Source organism: Aquarana catesbeiana, linkage group LG03 (assembly GCF_042186555.1).
Source record: "Aquarana catesbeiana isolate 2022-GZ linkage group LG03, ASM4218655v1, whole genome shotgun sequence".
NCBI lineage: Eukaryota > Metazoa > Chordata > Amphibia > Anura > Ranidae > Aquarana > Aquarana catesbeiana.
The window spans coordinates 635,101,204-635,108,859 of record NC_133326.1 but is presented as its reverse complement, the minus strand read 5'-3'; the positions used below and the strand labels follow the sequence as shown (position 1 = coordinate 635,108,859).

Genomic DNA, 7,656 nt, shown 5'->3' with positions numbered 1-7,656 from the left:
TCCTTTATTTAAATGCTTCTTCTTTCTTCTATCTTCCTTCATCTTCTGGTTCTTCTGGTTCTTCTGGCTCTTCTGGTTCTTCCTCCGGCGTTCTCGTCCAGCATCTCCTCCACGGCGTCTTCTGTCTTCTTCTCCTCGGGCCGCTCCGCACCCATGGCATGGGGGGGAGGCTCCCGCTCTTCTCTTCTTCTTTTCTTCTCTTCTTCTCTTCTTCTTTTCTTCTTTTCTTCTCCGGGCCGCTCCGCAATCCATGCTGGCATGGAGGGAGGCTCCCGCTGTGTGACGGCGCTCCTCGTCTGACAGTTCTTAAATAATGGGGGGGCGGGGCCACCCGGTGACCCCGCCCCCCTCTGACGCACGGTGACTTGACGGGACTTCCCTGTGGCATTCCCCGTGACGTCACAGGGAAGTCCCGTCAAGTCACCGTGCGTCAGAGGGGGGCGGGGTCACCGGGTGGCCCCGCCCCCCCCGTTATTTAAGAACTGTCAGACGAGGAGCGCCGTCACACAGCGGGAGCCTCCCTCCATGCCAGCATGGATTGCGGAGCGGCCCGGAGAAGAAAAGAAGAAAAGAAGAAGAGAAGAAGAGAAGAAAAGAAGAAGAGAAGAGCGGGAGCCTCCCCCCCATGCCATGGGTGCGGAGCGGCCCGAGGAGAAGAAGATAGAAGACGCCGCGGAGGAGATGCTGGACGAGAACGCCGGAGGAAGAACCAGAAGAGCCAGAAGAACCAGAAGAACCAGAAGATGAAGGAAGATAGAAGAAAGAAGAAGCATTTAAATAAAGGAATTGTCAAAAACTGTCTCTTGTCATTTTTAACATTTTTGACACTTTCTTCGTGAAATGGTAGGGGTACTTATGTACCCCCTTACCATTTCACACAGGGGGGGGGCCGGGATCTGGGGGTCACCTTGTTAAAGGGGGCTTCCAGATTCCGATAAGCCCTCTGCCCGCAGACCCCCACAACCACCGGCCAGGGTTGTGGGGATGAGGCCCTTGTCCTCATCAACATGGGGACAAGGTGTTTTGGGGGGCTACCCCAAAGCACCCTCCCAATGTTGAGGGCATGTGGCCTGGTACGGTTCAGGAGGGAGGGGGGGCCGCACTCTCGTCCCCCCCTCTTTTCCTGCGGCCTGCCAGGTTGCGTGCTCGGATAAGGGTCTGGTATGGATTTTTGGGGGGACCCCACGCCGTTTTTTTTTTTTTTTTTGGCGCGGGGTTCCCCTTAAAATCCATACCAGACCTGAAGGGTCTGGTATGGAATTTAGGGGGAACCCCACGTCATTTTTTTTTTTAAATTTTGGCCGGGGTTCCCCTTAATATCCATACCAGACCTGAAGGGCCTGGTATGGAATTTAGGGGGACTCCCACGTCATTTTTTTTTTTAAATTTTGGTTCGGGGTTCCCCTTTGGGGAATTCCCATGCCGTTTTTATCAATGAACTTCTATGTGTATTGTCGGCAATGCAATAGCCGCGAGTAGTTTTAAATGAGTTTTTTCCTTCAAAATGTCATTTTGCTGTCAGACTGTTCTAAACACAGGAAACATGCGCCCCTTTACAGGCACACTATAGACACCCGCCAGGTACGAAATTTAAAGGGATATTACACTTTTATTGATTGACTTTAAGCATTATTAAAATCACTGCTCCTGAAAAAACGGCCGTTTTTAAAACTTTTTTTTGCATTGATCCATGTCCCCTGGGGCAGGACCCAGGTCCCCAAACACTTTTTATGACAATAACTTGCATATTAGCCTTTAAAATTAGCACTTTTGATTTCTCCCATAGACTTTTAAAGGGTGTTCCGCGGCATTCGAATTTGCCGCGAACACCCCAAATTGTTCGCTGTTTGGTGAACTTGCGAACAGCCAATGTTCGAGTCGAACATGAGTTCGACTCGAACTCGAAGCTCATCCCTACTAATGTCATCTTACAGTAAAAAAAGTTTTCACTGGCAGTGTTATTCTCCCATTTCATCGCTTTATTTTCCTCTTCTCTCAGAGCGCCCGGATAGCTCAGTCGGTAGAGCATCAGACTTTTAATCTGAGGGTCCAGGGTTCAAGTCCCTGTTCGGGCGTGTATTTTTATTTTCTAGAATCTAACTATGTTTTACGGTACACTATGGGAATATAAGTGAGCAATTCTTCTCTATGCCCTGCACTGCTTCTGTGACTTCAACATACAACCTAACTCACTAGTTTGCTGGGAAACAGGACACCAGTTTTGCTATTATTATGTGATTATATGCAATGCTGGATCTGGGATCTGTTTTATTAAATATACTAAAGTGATCAAACACTGTACATGGAACTTAATAAGTGATAATTGACAGGTCCCATAAACAAAGGTTTCACTTGAAAGCACTAAGGGCTTGCCATGTGCTGCCCTTTGAAAAACAATCTGTTTTGGATTGCACTTTAGAGGGTTTGCAGTGAGGGGACTTTATGTTTTAAATTCTAAAAATCTGCCCTGCCACGCTACAACTGCTGAGTGAATGGGTTGTGTTCTGTGGACTGTAGGGATATATTTTATGTACACCCCGTCCGCTACCCCTAAGAGGGAGCAGTTGGGGGAGGGGGGGGGCAGTAAAAATGTGCCTAAAGCTCAAATTTCACTGGGTGGACACAATGGTCAGGGTCAAGGAGTGTGGGGCACATCAGGTGGGCACAATGGTCAGGATGTGCAGGACACTGGGTGGACATGATGATCAGGGTTGGGTTGTGCAGGGCACCAGGTGAACACATTGGTCAGGGGCAGGGTGTGCAGTGCACCGGGTAGACTAGACACAATGATCAGGGTCAGGTTGTGTGTGGCACCTGGTGGATATGATGGTCAGAGTGTACTGAGCACCAGGTGGACATGATGGTCAGGGTCAGATTGTGTAGGGCACCAGGTGGACACGATGGTCAGGGGCAGGGTGTGCAGCGCACCGGGTAGACTAGACACAATGATCAGGGTCAGGTTGTGTGTGGCACTGGGCGGACACAATGGTCAGGGTGTACGGGGAACTGGATGGACATGATAGTCAGGAAGTGCGGGGCAATGAATAGACACGATGGGCAGGGTCAGGGTGTACAGTGCACTGGGTGGGCACAATGCTCAGGGTCAGGGAGGCACTGGGTGGATGCAATGGTCAGGGTGTACAGGGCACTGGGTGGACCATGATGGTTAGGGTGTGCAGGGCACTGGGTGGACATGATGGTCAGAGTGTTCAGGGCACTGGGTGGATATGATGGTCAGGATGTGCGGGGCACTGGGTGGACATGATGGTCAGGGTGTGCGGTGCATTGGGTGGATATGATGGTCAGGGTGTGCAGGGCACTGGGTGGATATGATGGTCAGAGTGTGCGAGGCACCGGGTGGACATGATGGTCAGGGTGTGCAGGGCACTGGGTGGACATGATGGTCAGAGTGTTCAGGGCACTGGGTGGATATGATGGTCAGAGTGTTCAGGGCACTGGCTGGACATGATGGTCAGGGTGTGCAGGGCACTGGGTGGACATGATGGTCAGAGTGTTCAGGGCACTGGGTGGATATGATGGTCAGGGTGTGCGGGGCACTGGGTGGATATGATGGTCAGGGTGTGCAGGGCACTGGGTGGATATGATGGTCAGAGTGTGCGAGGCACCGGGTGGACATGATGGTCAGGGTGTACGAGGTGCCGGGTGGACACGATGGTCAGGGTCAAGGTGTGTGGTGCATCGGGTGGATATGATGGTCAGGGACTTTTATTTTATTTTTTTATTTTTTTACTAGTAATGATGGTGATCTACACGATGGTCAGGGTCAGGGTGTCCGGGGTGCTGGGTGGATACGATGGTCAGGGTCAGGGTGTGTGGGGCACTGGGTGGACAAGACGGTCAGGGTGTGCGGGCACTGGGTTTGTGCAGGAAAGCTGACTTGCCACAGTAAATGTACATGAGCTGGTCGGCAAGTGGTTAAAAAGTCTAAATTTATTTATGTATGAATGTAAGTTATCTATTTACTTTATTAAAAAGTCCAGCTCTATTTTATTTATTTATTTTCTAAATGCCTGGGTCAACTTTTTCTATATATTTACTTATTTATTTTTTTCATAAAAAAAACCCTATCAATGCTTTAGTATATAAAAGCCCATTGCTACTCTTTGTTTTATAAAAGCCCAGCTTTTACTTATTTACTTATACCTTAATACCTATCTTTTCCTTACAGTTCCACTACAAAGGAGACTATTCTACTATGTTGGTCAGGGTGTGCAGGGCACTGGCTGGACATGATGGTCAGGGTGTGTGGTGCATCTGGTGGACATGATGGTCAGGGTGTGTGGTGCATCTGGTGGACATGATGGTCAGGGTGTGTGGTGCATCTGGTGGACATGATGGTCAGGGTGTGTGGTGCATCTGGTGGACATGATGGTCAGGGTGTACGGGGTGCCGGGTGGACATGATGGTCAAGGTCAGGGTGTGTGGTGCATCGGGTTGATATGATGGTCAGGGTGTGCGGGGCATCGGGTGGTCCAGCTCCCAGCCTATTCTCTGGCAGTGTCTCGGGGCACTGTGTCTGTATTTTCTGGTGCCAAGTTTTTTAGGATGAGGTGGGGTATTTGGCCAAGCAGGATCCCAGTATTCCCTCCCTCCCTGTACTGGGAGGACTACATGTACCAGCATGTCTCCCATTACTTTATACATTATTAGAGCTGGCACATAGTTTGTTAGACCAGGGCAAGATTTCATGATGACATGGTTAGCAAACAAGGATATTCTGCTGGTGGTGAAAGAGTTAAATGTCACAGAAAAGCAGGCTGAAGGCTAAAGGATAGAAATTATAAGGTATACGATTTACTGGAGTAGAAGAAGGTTTGGGAGCATTAATATGTAGGGAGCAGATGAGGAATGGTAATGGATCACAGCACACAAATAGTGTATTTCAGAGAGGATGTATACTGCATGCATCAGGATGAGGACAGAAGACTGTCTATATAGCTGTGGATGTGTACAGAGATTCAGGAAACAGAGCTGCCTCGTTAGCGCAGTAGGTAGCGTGTCAGTCTCATAATCTGAAGGTCGTGAGTTCGATCCTCACACGGGGCACACGAATTTTTTTCTTTCCCGCCTATTCAATGTTACTTATTTTAAAGAAATGACCTGTACATCATATATTCCTTACTGCTAAATGTAATTTAAAAGGACAGTGCATTCTAGACGTATTTTTCTTTTTTTGCTTTTTCTTAGAAACTTCATTTTAAATAAATTATCAGATCGTTAACACCTTGACTTATAGATGATTTCTCAAATAAAATAAATTATTTACTGAGAGCAACATCATATTTATTTTAATAATGAAACGTATTTATTCACATAATGAATGTATAATTAAAGTAATATAAGAGGAAAAAAAAAAAGCTAGTCTTTCCCATACCGGGAGTCGAACCCGGGCCGCCTGGGTGAAAACCAGGAATCCTAACCGCTAGACCATATGGGAGATCTTGAAAGCATGCAAGCTCCATATTCAGCCTGTGGCTAGTTTATAACTTCTATAGGTGCAGGGGTTTATGAAAATAAGCATTTTTTTTTTACCAGAATTTTGCAGAAAAGACACTTCTAATGTTACAATCTTTATGTGTATTTGGTCTGTGAGCATAAATGCACTCTACTTGCCAACATGTTAATTTATTCTGGCCAACGGAATACATTTATGCACACGTTTATGTGCAGTTAGATGCGTTTATGCACATTTCCACGTTTTTTTCTGCTGAAAAGATCCTCTAAGTATGCGCCATTGGTGTCTTTATTTTTCTGCCTGTGAATGCTCCTCTTCTAATAATCTGGTTAGGTCCTATTCCCACCAGAAACTGCACATAACTGCGCATGTTTGACTGTATGTTTGCATGCATTGGAAGCGACATGCACTTGACACGTGCTTGAATGCAGTGCATTTTGCTATACATTTTTGGCCTTGGCTTTCTTGGTTTAAAGAGCCAGGTGCAGAATGGGTGGGATTCGTTTGAAGCGTGTTTGTAGTGCGTTCCCTGCATTTGCGGTGCGGAAAAATGCAGCATGCTCTACTTTATTTTTAACCGCACTGCACTGATGTGAATTATGCTCATAGGATTACCTTAATTGTGGCATGTCTATACAGTTGGAGTTCAGTTAACCACTTCAATTCAGGGCACTTATACACCTTCCTGCCCAGACCAATTTTCAGCTTTCAGTGCTGTCGCACTTTGAATGACAATTGCGCGGTCATACAACACTGTACCCAAACAATGAGAGGGCACTGATGGGCACTGATATACTGATATGCGGCACTGATGGGCACTGGTAGGCGGCACTGATGGGTGGCACTGATATGCAGCACTGATGGGCACTGATGGGCATTGATAGGCGGCACTGATGGGCACTCATGGGTGGCACTGGTGGGCACTGATGGGCACTGATAGGCGACACTGATGGGCACTGAAAGGCTGCAAAGATGGGTTCTGATGGGCACTGATAGGCGGCACTGCTGGGCACTGATACGCAGCAGTGATACGCATCCCTGGTGGCACTGGCAGTGGTAGGCATTGTGAATGAGCACTGATTGGCAGCTGCCTGGGCATTGATTGGCAGGTGCCTGATCACAGATTAGTATTTCCCTGGGGGATGGCTTCCCTGGTGGTCCTGGGCGGCTTCCCTGGTGGTCCTGGGTAGGATCCGAGGTGGGGCTGTGCTGATAAACAATCAGCACAGACCCCCCCTGTCAGGAGAGCAGCTGATAGGCTCTCCTCTACTCACACCTGTCAGACGCGAGTGAGGAAAAGCCGATCACCGGCTCTTCCTATTTACATGGTGATCAGCCGTGATTGGACACGGCTGATCACGTGGTAAAGAGTCTCCGTCAGAGACTCTTTACCTGGATCGGTGTTGCGGGGCGTCAGACTGACACCCCGCAACAACGATCGCCACGATGCGCGCCCCAATATCCTGCGGACGTCATATGCATAGTTGCCAACATTGTAAAAAAAAAATGTGGGACACTTTTGTGGCTGTAGGCGGAGCTGTCCAATAATTAGGGGGCGGGGCATTCGTCAGCAGGCGTGGCCTGGCAAAAATAGACAAGTGCGGCGCGCGAAGCGCGCCGCGCCGGACAATGGGCGTGGTTTACGCGAAATTGTGGGCGTGGCTTAAATGGGCGTGGCTCTAGAGGGTGTGGTTAGAGTCTGAAATGAATGAGGGATGGAGAGGGGGAGAGAGGGGGAGAGAGGGGAGAGAGGGGGAGAGAGGGGGAGAGAGGGGGAGAGAGGGGGAGAGAGAGGGAAATGACGGGACAGCAGCCCCAGATCCTACACAATAGAAATATGTGTATTCTAGAAAGTTTAACAATCAGCAGATAAAGATACTCCAAACACCTGGTGTTAATGCTTCAATCATCCCGGCACCATGGTTGTTATAGTGTCAGGATGATTGAAGTGCATTATTTCTATTATTATATTGTAATATAAAATGAAATCATTCAACTCACCATAATGCAGAATCAGTGGGATCCCTGAGCGTGTCACCAGCCACGTCGCCTGCCACCAGCCGTCCGTCCTTGCTTCAGATGTCCGAGCAGAGTCCGTCCTTGCATCAGGTGCCCCCAGCGGAGCCCCCCTCACATCAGGAGTCCCCGGCGGAGCCCCCCCTCACATCAGGAGTCCCCGG

The 7,656-nt window shown here is 48.7% G+C and overlaps 3 non-coding genes across 3 annotated transcripts; 2 read left to right on the top strand and 1 right to left on the bottom strand.

The window, feature by feature from the left end:
- Positions 1–2,002: 2,002 nt before the first annotated feature.
- On the top strand, positions 2,003–2,075 carry TRNAK-UUU (transfer RNA lysine (anticodon UUU)). The gene has a single exon. It is a non-coding gene; the product is annotated as a tRNA-Lys (tRNA).
- A 2,919-nt stretch (positions 2,076–4,994) lies between these two features.
- Positions 4,995–5,067, top strand: TRNAM-CAU (transfer RNA methionine (anticodon CAU)). Its single transcript has one exon. It is a non-coding gene; the product is annotated as a tRNA-Met (tRNA).
- A 319-nt stretch (positions 5,068–5,386) lies between these two features.
- Positions 5,387–5,458, bottom strand: TRNAE-UUC (transfer RNA glutamic acid (anticodon UUC)). The gene has a single exon. It is a non-coding gene; the product is annotated as a tRNA-Glu (tRNA).
- Between the last annotated feature and the right edge of the window lie 2,198 nt (positions 5,459–7,656).